We start from the raw sequence: 22880 nt of genomic DNA on the forward strand, positions 1-22880 counted from the left end.
TCCCATCCTAACAAATTAGATAACTCTCTTGGAGTTGCTACAACCCCCAAATTCATTAACTGGTAGCCTGCCTCCAGGTGATAAGTCTTTCCAAATTTAAGTAGGCTGGTCCTCAAGAGTCAGGCCGAAGGCTGTCAGTGTGGCATAACTTACAAAAAAGCCTCCAGTTCCAAATTTATAATTCTATGACCTTGTTGGCATAACCAATACCTCAGTTCACCTTTAAATCTTAAATGGAGGTTGAAACAAAGAAACAAAATTCTCCTCCATCCTCTCCAAAGACAATAAGGATAACAGGAAATGATAAGCAAAAGATTTGAAATTTTAAAAAATTATTTCTTAAAATTAAGCCTGATTATAAAATCCTGATGGATATTCAAGCTTTTCAGGTTTTAAAATGAAACTTAAGTACATACCCAATTCACAAATTGTGTATGAATTAACTTCTGATGGATTATGGTCTGCACCTGTAAAGAGAATAAGCCTAAATTAGGAAGACCCCAAATCAAAGATCAAACTCTCATTTTCTACCCTTTAGAAAAGTTAACTCTAGCCTCTTATAAATCCTAGTAATGATTTTTTAAAAGCCATCTACAAATGAGCAAAACAACTTTGCAAAATAGTAAAAGGATGCTATTTCTGTTTTATCATGATTTTCAAATGCTCAAATCTCTTTCTAATGAAGGCACAGCAAGCACATGACACTGATGTACTGAAATGCACCAAACAGGTAGGCCCATCTTCCTGCCCACTGGGTTCACTGCTCTAAAAATAAGTAAAGCAATTAATCTCCAAATTTCCTCAGAAGGTCATCACATGAACTCACAAACCATTTACCCTAAATTAGAACCCAAAGGGAGAAAGAAATTAAAACCAGGACATCACACACTTCTTAACTAGCTTAATACAGTGGGAAAGAGCACTGAATCTGAACATCACAAACCCTAGGTTCAAATCCCACCTCTCTTACTACCTATGTGACCTTGAGCAAGTTACTTCATCAGGGCCTCACTCAGTTCTATAATCTGCAAAATTAAGGAACTGGCCTTTGAAAGTCTCTTTTGGACTTTATGAAGCTTAGATAAAGCAAGCAATGCTGCTCCAGTACCTTAGATGGTAACAGGGACAGGAGTGAGAAAGGGTTGAAAAGGAGGTAAGTTTATAGATCTTCCCAAAACCAAAAGCCCCTTGGATTGGGGGATCAAGAAACATGGATACTAGTCCCATCTCCATCTCTGCCACTGACTTGTTTAGAGAGGAAATCCACATGCTGCATCCTAGATTGGTCCTTTCCAGCTCTAAGGTTCAATAACCCCCCCTAAAAATTTTTTTAAAAGCTATGATAGTAAGCAATTTGTGGTTTTTGCTTTGGGTTCCTGGATCATCCTTTCTTGATGGGTTCCAGTGTTGGGTTAATGAGAAGGGGAGCCACAAGATCATTGGTTTGGAACTAACCTGGACCTTCAAAGTCAGCTGGTCCAACTCCCCCCATTTTACCATTAGGGAAATTGAGCCCTAAAGAATTTGTTAGAAGATCAGGGAATTGAAAGAGGGCCTTGAAGGCCATTTAGTCCAACTCCTCCATTGTCTTACAAATGGCAAACCGGCATCCCAGAGGTGAAAAGATTATTAAGCTTTAAATCTGGAAGGGCTCTAGGAGGCCTCCCAGTCCGACCCCCTTAGATTACAGGAAGGGAAACTAAGATCCAAAGATTTTGTTAAAATATCACAGAATTGAAAAGGGCCCTGGAAGGCCATTTAGTTCACAACCCTCATTTTACAGATGGAGAAACTGAGACCCGGAGGAGTGAAAAAAAGGACAATTGATTAAGAGCTGGAAAGGATTTCGGAGACCCCCACCCCCACCCTTCCTTTTGCTGATGGGGAAACTGAGGAAATTCGCGGAGTTCAGGCCCTCGGCCTCCCCGCCCCTCCCCCACACCGGCCTTTCTCTCTGGGGGCCCTGCGCCTCCCTCCACCACCACCCCCGCCCCGGGCCTTGCCTTGGCCCCAGACCCAGGGAGCGTCGGAGAGGATGGCAAGGGGTCTTTCGGGGCGGCGGTGGGGAGCCCCCCGAACCCCGAGCCCGGAAGGGGTCGGCGTTACCTCCACGTCTCCTCACGACGCGACTTTTTTTTTTTCCAGGGTTGGGGCTGGGGGCGGGGGAGAGCCTCGGTATGGGGCTCCAGGAGACAGAGCCTCTTGGCAACGGTTGCTAGGCCGGGTGCCTGCGTCACTTCCGGTGGGGCGGGGCGAAGGGGTAAAGGATGCGCGCCCGCCGATCCGTCTGTCAGTTCCCCAGTAGGTGCGCGTGGCTGGTAGGGGAAGAGGGAGGCGCGCGCTCAGCTGCGGCTGCAAAGCGCGTGCGTGAGCTGCAAGGCGGTCCCCAAAACGCTGCAGAGCTGTACGCCGCAGAGGGAGGCACGCGGGGACCTTGGCGCAGTAATTTCCTGCTGAGTGGGAGGGACTTAGTACCATTCTATGCTTGCTATTGTTAAATAAATAGATGAATAAAAGATTAAAAAACAAAATCCCACTACCCTCCGGGGCTCGGAGTAGATTTAAGTACCTACATTAGCGGTGGAAGGCAGGTGACTACGGATAGAACTTCCGGAGCTCACAAACTGCAGAGCTGCGTGCCGGGGGCTCGTGTTGCCTGACGGGGAGACAGAGACCCCGGGCTCTATAGGAAGAGACCCAGTTTCGCCGTCCTGCTTCTCCCTTTCCCCCTCACTCCCAGTTTCTCTAAAAGGAGAGAATTGGATTAGATCACACCTGCTTAGCCTGGGGTCCCTGCGTTTGGTGCATACTCTGACCTGTCAATTTCTTGGTAAATGGTTTCTTTTGTATATGCATGTATATATACAGATAGTTTTGTCTCCCTTGTCCGGATTAAAGACTTGTTCTTTCTAACTACTTTTGTGGTTGTGTGTTTTTCAAGGTTGACAGTATACACACACACTCACACATATAACTCCCCTTAAACCCATACCTTCTTAATATCATTTCTAAGACCAAGAGTGGCAATTGGGGTTAAGTGACTTGCCCAGAGTCTCGAAACTAGGAAGCGTCTGAGCTCACATTTGAACTCAGATCCTCTGGACTCCAGACCAAGAGCTCTCTATCCAATGAACTACCTAGCTGTCCCTATTTTATTTTAAACAATTTCTTTGGCACTAAATTTCCCCATCTATAAAATGAGATGGCCAAGAATTGTTACTTTTGTTTTTTAAAAAAACCTTTAACCTTCCATCTCAGAATCAATATGGTATATTGGTTCCAAGGCAGAAGTGACTTGCTCAGGGTCACAGAGCTAGGAAGTGTCTGAGGTTAGATTTGAACTTAAGACCTTCTCTCTCCAGACCTGGCTCTCTTATCCACTGTACCAATTAACTGCCCCCAGTAGACATAGAATCTTAACCCAGCCAGCCCACATTTGGTATTCTTTGACCTAAATATTAAATATTGCACTATGATTTCTTGGTATGGAAACTCCCTCTACTAATTCAACTTTTCACAACTGGTCTGCTTCTCATCTTTCTAGACTTCTCACACATCTCCCTTCCAAGCATGCCAATGGAACCACCATTCCTCATATATGAAACCCCATATATGTCTTTGCTCTGCTTGTCGTTCCTCATGCCTAGAATGCCCTTGTTGTGTATCTTGTATATAACCTGTTCCATTAGATTGTGAGCTCCTTGAGGGCAGGGGATGTGTTTTTACCTCTCTTCCTTTCCCCAGAACTTAGTACAAAGCCTGGCACATAGTAGGCACTTAATAAATGTTTATTGACTAACTGACACATAGTCTCCTCCTTTAGAATGGAAGCTCCTTGAGGGCAGAGACTGGTTTTGCTTTTTCTTTGTAGTTCAGGAATTGATCCATGCTTGGCATCCAGTAAATATAGCAATAGATGATAGTTAGTGGATTGAAGATTCTTATAGCATTAGAATACAATGTTATCTGAGGTTCATAGAAATTAAATGACATTATTTTTCAGCTAGTAATTTCCAGAAGGATTTGAACCCAGATCTCCTAATCTGGCATGACACCTCTCTTTCCACAATTTCATAGAAGTTCACACTTATAGTTCATTGTCTCCACCACAACTCTGCAAAGTCGATAGTATATATAAGCATCATTCTCTACATTTTACCAGAAAGATGCTTAGATTTAAAGAGGTTAAAGGATCCAATCCTGTGCTCTTTCTGCCAAGTGACTGAAAGGTTTGAGATTATCATGGAAGAGTCTATAGGGGACAGTATCTGATAAATTGTTTAATAAAACATATAGCCAATGATTGCATTAGCACGGGCTCCCTTGTCTTTTTTGTACCAATGTACTATTCTGGCCTCCCCACTAAGTGAGAGGGAGGGAAGGAGGGAAAGTGCAAATTTGATGTATTTTTCAGGAATTCCCAGGCCAGTAGATGGGGTACACAGGGATTGGCTGTTGGTTGCCTCCTCTGTTTCCCCCTCTACCACAAGGGATGACTAGCAATTGGTTCAGAGCTCTGCCCTAGGTATTTAAAGAAAGGAAAATGTCAGTAGTGGCCTGGGAAGGCTAATTTTTCCCAGGAGGTTGGATTTGAGGCTAGTGGATCATCAAGAGTAAACATGGGTCTAGGAGTCCCCTCTTCAAGCCTCAGTCTTCTCTATAAAATGAGAGTTTAGAGCTGGAAGGTATCGTAGTGCTTATCTAGCTCAACTCCCTCATTTGAAAGTGTGGAGGAAACTAGTGCCAAGGCAGGCAAAGTGACTTGCTTGGGGTCATCCAGGTAGTAATAGTGTCAACTTGAACTCAGATCTTCTGAATCCAAGCCTAACATTTTTTCTCCTGGAAAAAAAAAAATTGCTGTCTTCTGACTCAGTTCAATTCCCACTTCCTTGGAACAGCAAACATTGGGGACCTTAGTACACATCCTTGAAGATCTCTAAGGTACTTTCCAAAACCAGGAAATTTGAGGAGAGCTCCTTTGGAGACACAGGGATACAGGTGGGACAGTGAAAAGAGGAGTACTTCCTCTGGAGTCTGAGGATCTGAATTCAAATCCTGACTGCTACTTGTAACCTTTGTGATATTGAACAAGTTATTTTCCCTCTCTGGGACTGAATTTCTCATCTTGAAAATGGTTGGATTGACTTAGATGGTCTCTGAGGTCCCTTCTGACTCAAAATTTGTGATCCTATGACTACATCAGCGATGATCCTCTTGTCTGCCAGGCATGGTCAGAAGGAAGTACAAAGTCCATCCCAGCTCTCCAGAAATTTGAAATGTACCCATTGGAGAACTCCCAATTTATTTTCTTTTTTTTTTTAAACCCTTAACTCCTGTCTTAGTATCAATTCTAAGACAAAAGAGCAGCAAAGGCGTTAAGTGACTTGCCCAGGGTCACACAGCTAGGAAATATCTGAGACCACATTTGAACCCAGGACCTCCCAACTCCAGGCTGGTACTATCTCCATTGTACTCCTACCTGCCCTTGAACTCTCCATTTCTTTTCTTTTCTTAAAAAAAAATTCTTGCCTTATGTCTTAGAATAAATACTAAATATTGATTCCAATGCAGAAGAGGAGTAAGAGCTAGGCAATGGGAATTAAGTGTTTTGCCCAGGATCACACTGCTAGAAAGTATCTGAGGTCACATTTGAACCCAGGATCTCCCAACTCCAGGCCTGGCTCTCTATCCACTGAGCCATCTAACTGCCCTTGAGCTCATTTCTTTTTTTTTTTTAAACCCTTACCTTACCAAAACTGTGTATTGGCTCCAAGGCAAAAGAGTGGTAAGGGCTAGGCAATGGGAGTCAAGTGACTTGCCCAGGGTCACACAGCTAGGAAGTGGCTGAGGCCGGATTTGAACCCAGGACCTCACGTCTCTAGGCCTGGTTCTCCAATCTACTGAGCTACCCAGCTGCCTCCTGAGTTCATTTCTTAAGGCTTCCAAACCTGAATTCACCTGCTTGGGTGCCAGTGAAGTCAAGGCCCATGCTGCATTTTGGTTTTAAATTCAGATCTTTCATCTTTACCCTGAGATATTCCAGACTGCATACAACTATTCAGGGAATGTCAGGACAAAAGATTTTATCCAGGCTGGAGCTGGGATCACATTGCCCACTTCCATTTCACATTCCTTTGACCCTGGAAAAAGGAAAACCAGCCCCAGGGAAGATCTGGGAAGCAAAGCTTTCTGCTATCTGTGCCAGTTAGTGCTCCTGCCATTGGGATTATTTAAAAATGAAAAATTCACCTTTGAAAGGGAAGGAAGGAGAGTTTTCTGGGTAGCCCCAGCTTTAAATTAATATCCACATAATATTCAGCAGCCATGATAAATGGCCTTTGCAAATGTGTTGACTTACAGTGTGGGCTTCCTGAAAAAGCAAATGGTAATCCAGGGTATGTGACAGGCAGCAGATAGATTCGTGTTCCAGGGGCTTTAATGAGAATGTGTCTAATGGGTTAGACAGAGAAGCTCTGTTCTACTGCACAGAGACAGTAGGGGCAGAGCTCAGAGCTGGAAAGGTGTGGGGGAGGGGGAAGGAGAGGGGGAAAGAAAGACAGAGAGGAAGAGGGAGAGGGAGAGGGAGAGGGAGAGAGGAGGGAGAGACAGAGACAAAGCGGGGAGAGATAGAAGGAAGAGAGAGAGAAAGAGGGAGAGAGAGGGAGGGAGAGTGACAGAGGGACAGAGAGAGAGAGAGGCAGAGACAAAGAGGAGAGAAAGGAAGAAAGACAGAGAGGAAGAGAGACAGAGACAAAGGGGGGAGAGATAGAAGGAAGAGAGAGAGAGAAAGAGGGAGAGAGAGGGAGGGAGAGAGAGAGACAGAGAGAGAGAGGCAGAGACAAAGAGGAGAGAAAGGAAGAAAGACAGAGAGGAAGAGAGACAGAGACAAAGAGAGGGGAGAGAGAGAGAGAGAGGCAAAGAGAGGAGAGAGAGACAGAGACAAGGCAGGGAGAGAGATAGAAGGAAGAGAGAGGGAGAGAGTGGGAGGGAGAGAGACAGAGAGGGACAGAGACAAAAAGAAGAGAGAGAGAGAGAGAGAGAGGCAGAGACAAAGAGGAGAGAAAGGAAGACAGAGACAAAGAAGAGACAAAGAGAGGAGAGAGAGACAGAGATAGAGGAGAGAGAGAGACAGACAGACAGACAGAGAGACAGAGAGGAGAGAGAGACAAAAAGAGGAGAGACACACAGAGAGAGTAGGGACAAAGGAGGGGGAGAGAGAGACTGGGGGGAGGGGAGAGAGCTTACTAAGCTTATGATGTGCTAGGTTGTGTGCTAAGAGCTTTACAAATATTTCATATGATCCCTATGATAACCATGGGAAGTAGGTATCCCTGTTTTTACAGTTGAGGAAATGGAGGGAGTCAGAAATGAAATGGTTTGCCCAGGGTCACATAGCTAGGAAGTAGCTAAGCCTGTATTTGAATTTAGGATTTCCTGAATCCAGTCTCAGCACTAACTGTGCCACTGACTCAGAGGTGGGAGTCAGGAGAGAAAGCAGCTTGCTTTGTGACCTTGAGTAGAAGTCCTCTCCTCTCTAAGCCTCATTTCCCATTTAACTGCACTTCTTTGGGACTTCTCTACTATGCCCCAGCTACTGTTCCCCCAACCTCTTTTCCCAAATTCCTTTATATATCCAGTATATATATATATCCAGTATAACAGTGATGGCAAACCTTTTAGAGATGGAGAACTGTGCCTGCCCCCCCCCAACTGTTGTGCCCCTCACCTCTATGAGTGCCTGTGCACCTTACCCACTCCCTTACCCCACACAGGGGATGGAGGAAGCACCCCTAGAGGGCTGCTGGGTGGAAGGGTGGGTGAAGTGAGGAATGTCTTCAGCTAGTGTAGAGAGGGGGAGGGGAGCAGCTGCCTTTCTAGTAACAAATTCTGGGAGTGTGGGGTGGGGAGGACAGCTGTATGCCTACAGAGTGCACTCAGTGTGCCATCTTTGGCACCCGTGCCATAGGTTCACCATCACTGGAGTATAAGCTCCTTGAGGACAGGGACAGGAACTATCTTTTTTTTGTGTGTTTATACTCCCAGTGCTTAGCACAGTGCCTGGCACATTTTGTTGACCTGACCCCATTTGGGGTTTTCTTGACAAAGATACTGAATTGATTTGCCATTTCCTTCTCCAATTCATTTGACAGATGAGGAAACTAAGGCAAACAGAATAAAATGACTTGTCCAAGACCACACAGCTAGGAAGTATCTGAGACCAGATTTGAATTCACAAAGATGAGTCTTTCTGACTCCAAGCCTGCTGTTCTATCCACTGCTCCACTGAGCTACACTTAATAAATGTTTATTGATTGACTGCTAACTTGAAGGTGAGATGTTTAGACTAGATCAGACATCCCTTCTTCTCGGGCCAGTCCCAGCACTGACATTCTTTCATCTAGGCTGACTATAATCCAGGCTTCTGATGAAACTTTTCCTTTGTACATGGCAGGAAGGCCAGGCTTCCCATGGACCATGGATGTGGCTGCCTCCCCTGACTCCCCAGGCGCACAGACTTACTTCTTTCCTCCTGGTGGGCTGACTCAATCGTCACCAGCTCAGGTGCTTAACCCCCGTCCTCCTCCCAGCCTAGGAAAGCACCTGGAATAGAACAGACAAAGGAGGAAGAGAAAAAGTCTTTGCCATTTGTGGGAGAAAATAAAGAAACCAAATAATTTGACTTCAGCAGGCTTTCAAGTCCTTTTTTCCCCTTGCTGAGGGTTTGGTGTATTTATAGCTTTCAGGGGGAGTATGTAAGTGTACTGACTTTGAGGCTGCTTTCTGCGCTGCTGAGAAGCCAGAGATTGTGTAAGACAAGGGATGATGGGGAGGAAACAGAACAGGGCCAAGATGGACTTAAGTCGCCATGCCCTTCATGCAGGAGGATTTCCCCTTGCACCAACTCCTGGTCTTTGACTGAGCAAATATTTATTAAATGTCTGTTATAACAGTGATAATGATTCATGTTTCTATGGCACCTTGGAGATAACGATGGCCTTGTCATTTCAGTGACTTTGGGAGCTCCCAGGTGAGGAACCACCCTTTACCAATGCAGGTAGCACCTTCTCTGAAAGTTACCATCTTAAACCCAGGGCTCCCAGAGGTTGTCTAAGGTCACACAGCCAGGATGCTGCAGAATCCATGTTCTCCTGGCTCCACCGCCAGCTTTCACTACCCAGCATCCTAAGGTTTGCAGAGCCCTTTGCTTAGAAAAATCCTGTGATGTGGAGAGTGCAAGAGTGGCTATTATCTACATTTTACAGATGGAGAAACTGAGGTCTTGCTTATGTAGGAAGTATCTGAGGTAGGCGCCAGATTCCAAGTTTAATATCCAGAGTTTTGTGCCCCAAATCACAGATTTAGAACTGAAAGTCCCCATGTTAGAGGCCCAAATTCCTTATTTTATAGATGGGGAAACTGAGGCACAGAGAGAGGAATTAACTAAGCTATGGTCTCCTAGGCAGCCAAGTATCAAAGTGGGGACTTGAACTTAGTTCTCTGTCTCCATATCTTCTAAATTCTTTTCATGGTCCAGTCATATAAGGTACTCTGGTGAACCCTGAGGGGCATGAAGGTAACTATGATACAAAGCTTCCTTCTGAAAATGTGGGTTGAGGGGTGCAGCTGGGTGGCTCAGTGGATGGAGAGTCAGGCCTAGAGGTGGGAGGTTCTGGGTTCCAATCTGGTCTCAAACCCTTCTTAGCTGTGTGACTCTGGGCAAGTCACTTAACCTCCATTGCTTAGCCCATACCACTCTTCTGCCTTAGAACCATTACATAGTGTTGATTCCAAGATGGAAGATAAGGATTTTAAAAAAAGAAAGAAAATGTGGGTTGAGTTCGAGATTCCCAACAATGATGAGAATTGTGAGGCTTCTAGAAACAATAGAACATGAGCTCCTTGAGTGCAGGGATGATGTCATTCTTTGTATATTTCCCTTAAGGACAATACCTGGCACAGAGTTAGAGTCTTTGTTTATTTATCTAATGGATTTGTTTATTATTAATTAATTAAATTGGTATACTATTTAATGGACAGATTTTTCACATTGGGGCTCCATTTTACAGACTAAGAAAAACGGTGAGGCAGGATGATGTAGTAGGAAGCATGCTCAGGAGAGTCTTGGATTCGAATCTTTGATCTCTTGGGCCCCAGTTTCTTTATCTGTCCCATGGGGGCAATAACTTTATCCCACCTTCCTTACAGAGTGGATGTGAGAGTCAAAGATATACTCAGTACTCAAACTGATCACAACTTATCAGTTTGCCGTGGATCAATTCCCGCTCACTTCTGAGAGCCTCGAAGGCTAGCTACTGAGCCCAACCCATACCTGGAAAAAGAACAACCCTCCCTTTCAGCCACTGTCATTTTATGGATGAGGGACCGGGGCCCAGAGAAATAACATTTCTTGGCAAGGGGGAAAAGAAATGTGATTTGAACTGGCGACTTCTGACTCCATCTGGGCCAATGCTGCTTCCACTTTATTGCACCCACTTCCTCTACTTTTGCTCCGTATGAAGCCAACAAGCGTTTATTAAGCACCTACTGTGCGCCAGGCATTGTGCTCGAAGCTGGGTGCCAAGTGCTCTAACCATTGCTCCACCTCCCACAGTACCCTCTAGGGCCAGGCATCAGTGCCCTGACAGGAGCTGGGAGGTGTTCCTGCCTCAATGGGGAAGGAACAGAGGCTGGGGATCCAGATCTTTTGCAAGACAGCTTTGGAAATCAAGCAGAGGGACTTAAGTGCCTCCTTCCTGCTAGGCTGCACAGAAAAGGAAAACCAGCCTGCCTTCTGGAGGGATCTCGGGGAAATCAGACCCGTTTCCAGGGCTGGGGAACATGCTCCATCCCGTGTTTAATTTCTTCCTTCTGTCTGGTATCTGACCTCTGCTGCTCTCCGAAGCGAGCCATCACCATGTACAATCTGTGCACGTTCCCATCCATATAAGGCCACATTTCTCCTCCTCTCTTCTCCTCTGACTCTGTGTGTGTGTGTGTGTGTGTGTGTGTGTGTGTGTGCGCGCGTGTGTACGTGTGTGTCTGCCTTTGCAGATTCCCACTCCAATTTGCTGACTTTCTACATTTGAATCCTCTGGTGGTGGCAGGAACAAGGCTCAGCGACAGGGAAGGGGGTCAGGGTCTGCCAAGGGAATGTGTGGCAGGGCTATTTTTGTCCAGGCTGCATTCTTTGCACCCCGTTCCCTGTCCTGGCCACTTTGGGATGTCACATGCTGATAAGACAATCGGGGGTGGAGAGGGGGGAATCAGGGTTCAAAACTGCGACACCACAGGTGTGAGCTGTCATCATCGGCCAGGGGCCTCCTGAGGTCACCACCATCCCCTGTCCCAGTAGCCTGTCTGACTCTGGGAGACACAGAGTATGACCGTCCGCATTTGTCTCCTTCAAAGGAATGGCAGCTCAGTTCTAATACCTGCCACGGTCTAAGGCGAGGGTTCTTAACCCGGGCATGTGACCATTGGGTCTTTTTATTTTATTTTATTTTATTTTATTTTATTTTATTTTATTTTATTTTACTTTACTTTACTTTATTTTATTTTATTTTATTTTACTTTATTTTATTTTATTTTATTTTATTTTATTTTATTTTATTTTTTAAACCCTTCCCTTCCATCTTAGAATCAGAACTGTGTATTGGTTCTAAGGCAGAAGAGCAATAAAGACTAGGTGATGGGGGTAAAGTGACTTGTCCAGGGTCACACCTTTAGGAAGTATCTAAATATAGGGTTTAAAAAATAGATTTGGAAAACTTTCGGCATAAATGTCTTTGTAATCCTATATATTGAATTTTATACATGTAGAAGCATTATTCTGAGAAGGAATCCACGGGCTTCACCATGACACACACACAAAAAAGGGTAAAACTAAAATCTTGGCTGAATTAGCAAAGGGAAATAAGTTAGATTTTAATTTTTTGTTTAAATATTTTCCCCCAATTACATAAACAATCTTTAACATTCTTTTTAAAAATCTGAGTTCCAAATTCTCTCCTTCCTTCTCACCAGCTTTCCAGGCAGTCCCCTTGCCTTAAATCTCTCTATAGTATAATCCATCCTTCAAGTATTGGCTAAAGTGAATTTCCTGGATCAATAGATCTGACCTCCTCGTACTCAATAATCTCCAGTAACTCCCTACTACCTCTAGGATCAAATAAAAACCCTTCTGTTTGTCTTTTTTCTTCTCCCTTTAAATCCTTACATCCTGGTGGCCTTAGAGGTACCAGATCTTCAACTGTATGATCATCAAAACAATCTGATACTGGCTAAGAAACAGAAGGGTGCAACAGTGAAATAGATGAGGGGTAAATGACCTCAGCAATCTAGTGTTGGATAAACCCAAAGATTCCAACTTTGGGGATAAGATAAACCCTTACATCCTCTCTTAGTAACAACTGTATGACAGAAGGGCAATGAGGGTAAAGTGACTTGCCCAGGGTCACACAGCTACGAAGTATCTAAGGTCAAATTTGAACCCGGGTCTTCTCGTGGCTCTCTGCCCACGCTGTGACTTAACTGCCCTCTGTTTGGCTTTTAAAGCCCTTTAACTTTACTTCTGTTCCCTGGCCGACGCCATGCTGGGAATGCCCTGGTCCCTCCCTCACTTTAGCATTCTCAGCTTCCCTCAAGGCTTGACTCAACATCCCCCCCTACCCCCCACCTCCCTGGCTCTTTATTCCCCTCCACTCTATGTAATTGGAAATTTGTTACCCTAAAAACTACATTTCCCAGGAGCCCACTGACTTCCTGTCATTAAGTGCTGATGTAGACAGGGGTATATATTGGGTAGGGTTCCTGGTCTTGCTCTTTGCTTCCTGTTGGCAACTGTGGTTTTTGAACAGGTAGATTAGCCATAAGCATGTGGTTTTATTTTGTTACCTTTTTATTCCTTTATTTCTAATGATTATTAATAAATATCTTAAAATATAATATTATAAATTATTGTAGATTAATTTTAATTTTTACAACTCCCAAGATGAGCTTCCATTTACATTGTAAATATTGTGTCTGTGTAGTTGTGTGGATGTTGTCTCCTCCCTTGGACCCTGAGCTCCAAGAGGGCAGGGACCATATTTTTGTGTTTCTTCCTATCTCATACTTAGCACAATGCCTGGTACATAGAACATGCTAATAAATGCTTGTTGAGCAACCATTGTCCGTGAATTAGTAGGTAAATACAAGGTGGTTTTGAAAGGGATAATATTAGCAGATGGAAGAGTTAAGGAAAACTTCATGGAGGGGTGATGCTGGAGCTGAGCCTTAAAGAAAACTAGGGTTTGGGAGAGATGGAGGTGAGAAGATAGTGTGTTCCAATTGAGATCTGAAGGAAGTGAAGAGAATCTCAGAGATGGAGATTAGGAGAGAAAGAATTCCAGGACAGGGAAGATAGCCAGCTAAATGTCAGGAGATGGAATGTCTTGTTTCAGAAACAAGAAGGATAGTGTTATTGGCTCATGGAACATATGGAAAAGAGGAGGGTGGGAGGAAGTGTGGTGGTGAGGGCTTTAAGAGCTCAACAAAGGATTTTCTGGTTAATGCTGCAGGTAATAGGGAGTCACTGGAATTGATTAAATGGGGGTAGAGTTGGGGGCAATGTGGAGGTGGTAACAGGGTTAGAGCTGAATATTAGCAAGACCAATATGGCAGCTGATTGGAGGGTGAACTGGAGAGGGGAGAGATTTAAGTTAGAGAGATCAACTGGTTGGTGCTGGCAATGTCAGAAGAAGGAAGGAAGGAGAGAAAGGAAGGAGAAGGGAAGAGAGAAAGGAAGGGAAGGAAAGAAGGAAACAAAAGAGGGATGGAGGGAGGGAGGAAGTATGAAAAGGAGGGAGGGAGGAAAGGAAATAAACATTTATTAAACACCTACCATGTGCCAAGCTAAGTGCTAAGCACTTTATAAATTTCATCCTTCTAACCCAAGGAGATAGGTTCTATGACAATCCCCATTTTACAGATGAGGAAACTGAGGCCAGTAGAATTTAAATGACATGCCCACAATCACAATAGCTGGTAAATATCTGAGGCTGGATTTGAACTCAGGTCTTCCTGACTCCAAACCAGCACTTTGTGCACCTTGCCACCCTCCAGGTGCTTCAGAGAGACTGAGACTCAAGATCCCATCGGTAGCAAATGAGAAGGATAAGATCTTAGTAATGGGCTATAGTCTATTACTACAACCACCATGCATCTCTTTATCTCTCTGCTCATGGTAGGAGTTTAATACATGTTTATTGTTGTGACTTACCCTGGTTATAACAAAGCCAGTATGTATCAGAAGTAGGACTTGAAACCAGTTCTTCCCCATGCCTGGAATGCACTCCATCCTTCCATACCTCTCACAGAGTTCTTCTCATTTGTTAAGATGCAGCTCAGGCACCATCTTCTGCATGAAGAAGCCTTTCTTGATTTGCACTAGATCTCTCTTTCCCAAACAACTCTGAATCTAATTACTTGTGTGTGTGAGTCTATTTATTAACAACTTTATATTTCTGCTATAGAATTTTTATATGTACTTGTTTTTACCTCTCCCCTCATCAGAATGTAAGCTTATTATATTATGCTATACTATATAAAATTATATTATACCATGTTGTATCATATCATATTATTCTATCATTTCGTGTTATACAATATCATCTTATATCACATATCTCATGTTTTACTGTATCATTATATATTATTACATTTACAATACCATATTATATCATATTGTGTTGCATTGTACTATATCATTCCATATCATATTATATTATTCTATCATATTACATATAATATCATTGCATATTACATACCTTCTCATATCTCATATTTTACTGTATAACATGTTATTACATTAATTACATTATACTAGTATGCTATATCATATCATCTGATAGCATATGGTATCATATATTATGTTTTGTTATGCTATATTATATATGATGTTATATTGTATTCTGCTCTATTGTGTTGTATTGTTATATCATATCATATAGTATTATATAATATTTTGTCATGCCATGCCATGTTATATTACATTATGTTATATCACATCACATCACATCACGCCACATATTATATTATATTATATTATATTATATTATATTATATTATATTATATTATATTATATTATATTATATTATATTATATTATATTATATCATATCATATTATATCATATCATATCATATCATATTATATTATATTATATTACATTACATTACATTATATTATATTATATTACATTATATTATATTATATTATATTATATTATATTATATTATATTATATTATATTATATTATATTATATTATATTATATTATATTATATTATATTATATTATCTGACCCATCTCTATGGGTCACATCCACACATTTTGTTTGTTTTTGAAGTTGTAAAACATAGTCTATGAGGTTCTCCTACAATAGGTGACTGTGTGTGTGTGTGTGTGTGTGTGTGTGTGTGTGTGTACGTGCATCCCTCTGTGACAAATGTGACCACAGATCCACACAAAAGCATAGAGCAGAGAGTCTCATCCTTAACCCATTCCTCTCTTTCTTTGTATCCTAGGCACTTAGTATCATGCTTGGCCCCTGAGAAATATTTCCTGAGTGCCTGGGGGCTATTTCTGGAAAACCATTTAAATTCTAAGTTTAAACGCCCCCTCCCGGCCAAGAGAGCATGTGCACACATAAAACAGAGCCCAAAGAGGGGATTTTACTTGGGACCTTGAATCTCCATTTCAGACTACTTGCCTTCTACAAAACAATATGGAAGAAATTCTACCCATTATTTCCCAAACTGTCCTGTTGGTGTTTCCTTCTGAACAACCTTCTCTGTAGTTTTAGAATGACCCAATGGCCCATTTTGGGAGTCAGGGGGCACTTTAATAAATATTTATTGACTAACATTGATGAGCGTATTACAAGGTTGTGTCTGACAAAGTGGGGGGCCAAAGGAAGGAGGGGGGGCAATGTACTCTAGGAAAATATGAAGAGGAAGAGAATTTGGAGTTAGGAAGACACGGATTTGAATTGTATCTTGGACACTTACAAGCCACTTAGGCACGTCGTTTAACTTCCCTGGGCCTCAGTTTCCTCATCTGTAAAATGAAAGACTTGGACTTGATGGCCCTTTGGTTCCTTTTAACTCCAACTCAATGATCCTCTGCTACTATAAAGGCACAACCTCTGCTCTGAGGGCCTCAGTTTCCTCATTTGGTTCTGGCTTTCCCTCTCTGATCTTTTGTTCCTCCTGGCTTTCCACTTTGGGCCCTAAAGGAACAGAATGTTTTCCTCTGGCAGAGGTGAGAAAGCAAGAGGAATGGCCTTGTGTAACTACTTAGGGACAAGAGAGGGTAGGACACCGTGGGGGCAGTTTGTAGCTCAAGCTGGCTAGGTCACAGAGAGTATGACGGGGTCATCTAAGGCAGGGAGGAGGAGGGCAAGCCAAACAAAGGCTAGCTGAGGAGAAATAATATAGAAGAAGCTATTTACATACACCATCTGAGGCTTATCTGTAAGGTTGACCTTATATGAATTTGATAGGGGTAGCAGTGGGGTTGCAGCCATGAGGTCCTGAGTTCATGTCCTACCTCTGATTCACCACTGACTGTGATTTAGCTTCTTAGTGTCCTAGACCATCTTCTAAGACTACAAATTGAAGAGAAGGAGTTGAGCTGCAATGGAAGAGAAAATAGCTTCCCCAGATGGGTGTGCATTTATATAGCACCAACCATGTACCAGTTGCTTTACAAATATTAATTCATTTTATCCCTACAGCAATCCTGGGAGGTAGGTGAGAGAGAGACAAAGAGAGAGAGAGAGAGAGAGAGAGAGAGAGAGAGAGAGAGAGAGAGAGAGAGAGAGAGAGAGAGAGAGAGAGAGACACCGAGACAGAGACAGAGAGAGAGAGAGACAGAGACAGAGACAGAGAGAGAGAGAGAGAGAGACAGAGAGAGAGAGAGAGAGAGAGAGAGAGAGAGAGAAGAGAGGGAGAGAGAGAGGGAGAGAGAGATGATAGATAGATGGATGGATGGATGGATGGATGGATAGAATGATAGATAGTTGTAGTGTTATAACTATCCCCATTTTACAGTTGAGGAAACTGAGGCAAACAGAGGTTATAATCAATGAAATCATATATTCAATCACCAGTCCTAGATGAAGGTTATGTGAACCTTAAAAATTCCGCATTGGGACCATTTCCCATTTGGGCAGTGAAAGTAACTTAGATCAGGAATGTGAGAACTCTACTTCACCATACTTAAGCATGCCTTAGGGGAAGACAAAGTTGTAAACTCCTTTCTGAACAATGAAAAGTACTCAAACCCATACTTATAGTAAGACAAAAAGTTCTTAGGCTGAGCCTATTTTTGGATATAATACAAAAGGGTGCTAAGTACCTATAAAGGTCAGGCAACTTGTGAACTTACAAGGAGCAAAGAGGTGAGAACTTACTCAGAGATTCTAGTCTACTCAGGTGTGAATTACTCAAAAGTTTAGTCTACTCAGGTGTGAACTAAGAATGGTCTGTCCTTTGAAAAACATCTACTGTGATTGGTAGATATAAGGACTTAGGGGAGGTGACATAGAAGAAAATTCCCTATATAAGGAGATGACAGTCTCCTAAGAGGAGGAGTCTCTTGAAGAGTCTCTAAGGAGGTTCTGAAGACAGTCTGAAGGAGACTGACTCTGGCTGGAACTCCCTCTGAGGAGACTCTGTCCCTCTGAATTCTTGCTTGGACAGATCTTGTGGTGAGTGATTAAGGACTGACTGATCTCTCTCTTAAGACTCAGGTCTAGACCATGTTGGCTTAAGACCCTTCATACTTATTCCTTTCTTACTCTTTCTCTCTTTCTTTAATTCCTCATTGTGTTATTAATTAAAATATCTATAAAACCCAGTTGACTTGGGTATATTTCATAATTGGGAATATTTCCCTGGTGACCGCCTTATATATTGATTAAAAAACAAGACACTGTAGTGAAAACATATTTTCTGCGGTCACAATTTACTCATCCACTCTTTTATCTACAACAATTTATATCTTCCACTATTTTAATCACTACAGTTTATGGCCTCAGTCATTTTAACTCTTACAGTTAAGGATTGCAAAGCATTGTATGTACATTATTGTACTGGATTCTCACAACAGTTCTGTAGGATAGGTATTACACTTCTTATTTTATAGGTGAAGAACTGAGGATTTGGGCATTGAGGTGGAGCAGTGGATAGAGTGCCAAGCCTAAAATCATCAAGACCTGAGTTCAAATCTAGCCATAGACACTTCTTAGCTGTGTGACCCTGGGCAAGTTGTTTAACCCTATTTGCCTCAGTTTCCCCACCTATCAAAATGAGATGGAGAAGAAATTGCAAACTACTCCAGTATTTTTACTGAGAAAATCTCCAGAGGGGTCATGAAGAGTCAGATATGACTGAAACCACAAGAAAGTGAGGATTAGAAAAGTGAAGTGACTTGTCTGGGGCCACACTGTCATGGCAGCAAGAGGCAAATCTAAATCTCTCCTGATCATAAAACACCTATTCTTTTCGCTATTTTGTTGTTCAGTTTCTGTCCTGACTGACTCTTTCTGATCTCATTTGGGATTTTCTCAGTAAAGACATTGGAGTGGTTTGCCATTTCCTTCTCCCCCTCACTAGATGAAGAAACTGAGGCAAACACGGTTAAGTGACTTGCCCAGGGTCACACAGTTACTTTGCCGTTTCTTTCTCCGATGCATTTGACATATGAGGAAACTGAGGCAAATAGGGTGAATTCATTTGCCCAGGGCCACACACTGTGCTTGCCATTTCCTACTTCAGTTCATTTGACAGATGAGGAAACTGAGGCAAATAGGGTGAAGTGATTTATCCAGGGTCACACAGCTAGCTTGCCATTTCTTTCTACAGTGCATTTGATAGATGAGGAAACATAGGCAAACAGAGTTAAGTGACTTGCCCAGGGTCACACAGCCAATAAGTGAGGCTGGATTTGAACTTGGGTCTTGCAGACTCCAGGTCCCAGCTTTCTCTGCTACTACCTTTATTTACCTTGTCTTTCTTCCGATAAACACAAGCTGTGTTTCTGCCTGCTAAACCTAAACACATTAAACCAGAGCTTATAACTAGTGAGCAGCAATGGAATGAAGACAGAGTTTGGCAGGAGAGGTTGTGGGTTCAAGTGCTTCCCCAATGTCCTTCAAGTCTCAGCCTGAATCTTAATCTTTCACCATCCCTCTTAAGACGATTGCCTTCCTGCTAAGATTTGTTCTGTCTTTGTCTTTCTTGTACATAGCTGTTTCCATGTTGTCTGCCCCATTAGACTGTGAGCTCCTTGAGGGAGGGGACATCTGTATATTTGGCATTTTAGCACCATGTGGTGCCCTACTGATATAACACATAGTAGGTGCTTAAAATGTTTCTGGATCGATAATTGATTGATTAGCACAGTGCCTGGCACATAGTAAGTGCTTTATAAATAAATGCTAGAGACTACTACTACTATTGTTATTATCATTCTATTATATATAGATGTATATAGATTATATTCAATAGATATATCATTATATCTATAATTATAAAGTCCTATATATAGATATAAATATAGGTATAAAATATCTATTATTATAAAGATCATAAATAGAAAAGGGATGAGTGCACTCAACTAAAGTGGTCTGAAGTCAGGAAAACTTCTTCCCAAGTTCAAATCTAGCCTCGGACACTTTCTAGCTGTGTGACCCTGGACAAGTCATTTAACCTGGTTGGCCTCAGTTTCCCCAAGTGTAAAATAGGAATTATCAAAGCACTTTGTAGAGTTGTGAGGATCAAATGAGCATTTTTGTTTAAAATAATTACTTACTAATCTGGCATCTAGTCTGGATTTAATTGGAGCCTGTTAGAAAGACCCCCACCCCCACCCCCTGGGCTTATACTAATAAGGTTTGGATTTTGATGGAAATAAGGACAAGTCATTTAACCTCTCCTTGCCTCAGTTTCTTCAACTATAAAATGGGGATACTTAGGACACTGTAACACCCACCTCCCGGGATTGTTGTAGGGATAATGAAATAATATTTGTAAAGCAGCTGGTACACAGTTGGTGCTATATAAATGCTAGCTATTATTATTATTATTATTATTGTTATTACTTGCCTTAGAGGGATGTCGTGAAAAAAAGGAAGGGTGCTTTAACCCCCCCCCAACACCCAACAACACTATATATACCTATGTAGGCAACCCAGCGCTGTTGTCTAAGGTCAGAGCATAAATAGCAAAGGGATGAGTGCGCTGATCTAAAATAAGGCTTGAGCTAGGGCTCTGGGAGACACTGTTCCATATAGTGGAATGAGTTTGGTGTGCGTCTGCCCCCTGCTGGCAGAGCGTGATATCACAACGCTCCCTTCTGAGAAGGGTGGGTGTTAGAGGAGACGGAAAAAGAAGGGGAAACTGTGAAGATGGTAACTCTCTTCATTCATCTCTGTTTGGATCTTGCCTTGTTACTGTGGCGTTTTTTCCAAGTGGTTGAACAGGTTTTCCCTTCTCATAGGATAATTGTCATCTCTTACATCGCCCACAGAAATCTGAGTCTTAGAGAATCATGGATCTGGGCTTTAAAGGCCATTGATCCAACCCTTTAATTTTACAGATGAGGAAACTGAGGCACGTGGAAGCGATTGGCCCAATGCCACACAATTAGTAAACATCAGAGATGGGATTTGAGCTCAGGTCCTCTGGGTTCCAGAGCCAGTGGTCTTTCCAGGGTTCCATACTAGTTCCAGGGGGAGAAGATCTCATTTATCATCTGGTTCAATATGATATTTGGACAGGAATTCTTTCTGCTACATCTTCAACATCCAAGTAATGGGTCATCCAGGTAAAGATTTCTGCTGCAAGGAAATTCCCTAAGTGAAGGTTCCAAATGGGACCAAAGGGCAGAGAGAATGTTGTGGAGAGAACAACCTGGAGTAGGAAGACCACCAGGCTTTGAATTCTTATTCTGATATTTATGGGCTATGTGATTATGGACAAATCACTCAACCTGTCTCGGAATCAGTTTCCTCATAAGTAAAATGGGAGAGTAGTACCTCAATGCTACTAAATTGTTGTAATGACGATCAAAGAAATTCTGAATATAAGAATAAAATTAAGAATTAAACCTTAGATTTCCTCATGTCCTTCAAATGCTTCAAAACTCATATCAAGGGGGAAGCTGGGTAGCTCAGTGGAATGAGAGCCAGGCCTAGAGAGGGGAGGTCCTAGGTTCAAATCTGTCCTCAGATGCTTCCCAGCTGTGTGACCCTGGACAAGTCACTTAACCCCCATTGTCTAACCCTCACTACTCTTATGCCTTTGGAACCAATACACAGTATTGATTCCAAGATGGAAGGTAAGGGTTTAAAAAAAACAACTCAGGTCAAGTGACATCTTCTCCATGAAGTCTTTCTTTTTTTAAGTCCTTTTTTTAATTTAAAATTTTTAATTTAATTAATTTAGAATATTTTTCCATGGTTACATGATTCATGTTCTTACCTTCCCTTCTTCCCACTCCCCTCCCATAGCCAACAAGCAATTCCATTGGGTTTTACATGTGTCATTGATCAAGACCTATTTCCATATCATTGATATTTTCACTAGGGTGATCATTTAGAGTCTCTATCCCCAATCGTATCCCCATTGACCCATATGATCAAGCAGTTGTTTTTACATGAAGTCTTTCTTGATTCCTCCCATATGCTGCGTTTCCCACTCCCCCTACCCTCAATAAATTTGTTGTTCAGTCATTTTTCAGTCATGTAATTTTCATTCATTCTTTATGACCCCATTTGGAGTTTTCTTGGAAAAGATACTAGAGCAGTTTGCTATTTCCTTCTCCAGGTCATTTTACAGATGAAGAAACTGAGGCAAACAGAGACCTCCTGTCTCTAGGCCTGGCTCTCAATCTACTGGGCCACCCAGCTGCCCCCTAAGAACTCAGCCAAATTAAAAAAAATTAAGAACCATTCCTCAATCGATAAATGATCAAAGGATATGAATAGGCAGTTTTCAGAAGAAGAAATCAAAGCTATCCATAGTCATATGAAAAATGCTCCAAATTATTAATAATTAGAGAAATGCAAATTAAAACAGCTTTGAGGTATCACTCATACCTGTCAGGTTAGTAAGATTACAGAAAAGGAAAATAAAAAATGCTGTAGGGGATATGGGAGAATAGGAACACTGATGCACTGTTGGTGGAGCTGTGAACTAGTTCAACCATTTTGGAGAACTTGAACCATGCTCAAAGGGCTATAAAACTGTGCATATTCATTGACACAGCAATACCAGTCCTAGGTCTATACCCCAAGGAAATCAAATAAAAGGGAAAAGGACCCATAGATACAAAAATAGTAATAGCAGATCTTTTGGGGTTGGCAAAGAATTAGAACTGAGATTATGCTCATCAGTCGGGGAATGGTTGAACAAGTTTTGGTATATGGTTGTGATGGAATACTATTGTTCTGTAAGAAATGACAAAAGGGATGATTTCAGAAAAACTGGGGAAACTCATGAACTGATGCAAAGTGAAGAGAGAAGAACCGAGAACAGCATATACAGTAACGTCAGTATTATAGAATAATCAATTGTGAAAGACTTGGCAATTTTGATCAATCCAATGATCCAAGACAATCCCAAAAGAACTCATGATGAAAAATGTCATCCATCTCCAGAGAGAGAACTGACGGACTCACAATACAGATTGAAGTAGATGTTTTCCCTCTTTCTTAGTTTTTCTTGCTTCTTTTGTTTGTGACATGGTTAATGTGGAAATATGTTTTATATGACTTCATATTGTGTAATTAGACATCTTGTACTTTGACTACATTACCCAACATCCCACTCTCCT

The 22880-nt window shown here is 42.2% G+C and overlaps 1 protein-coding gene across 6 annotated transcripts in view; it reads right to left on the reverse strand.

Annotated features, from left to right (window-relative positions):
- Nucleotides 1–22880, reverse strand: part of IFT81 (intraflagellar transport 81) — a 141454-nt gene that overhangs the window by 77027 nt on the left and 41547 nt on the right. For 2 of the 6 annotated variants that reach the window (XM_001363920.4, XM_056821770.1), the window contains exons 2-4: nt 8521–8601; nt 2107–2315; nt 417–467 (exon numbers count right to left, since the gene is read on the reverse strand). The gene's annotated coding sequence lies outside the window, so the exon portion shown is untranslated. Of the gene's footprint in view, nt 1–416; nt 468–2003; nt 2451–2573; nt 2746–8520; nt 8602–22880 lie in introns of those variants that run through there. The other 4 variants (XM_056821771.1, XM_056821769.1, XM_056821772.1 and 1 more) reach the window with 4 other exon arrangements.

The sequence above is a fragment of the Monodelphis domestica genome, chromosome 3 (genome assembly GCF_027887165.1).
Source record: "Monodelphis domestica isolate mMonDom1 chromosome 3, mMonDom1.pri, whole genome shotgun sequence".
Taxonomy (NCBI): domain Eukaryota; kingdom Metazoa; phylum Chordata; class Mammalia; order Didelphimorphia; family Didelphidae; genus Monodelphis; species Monodelphis domestica.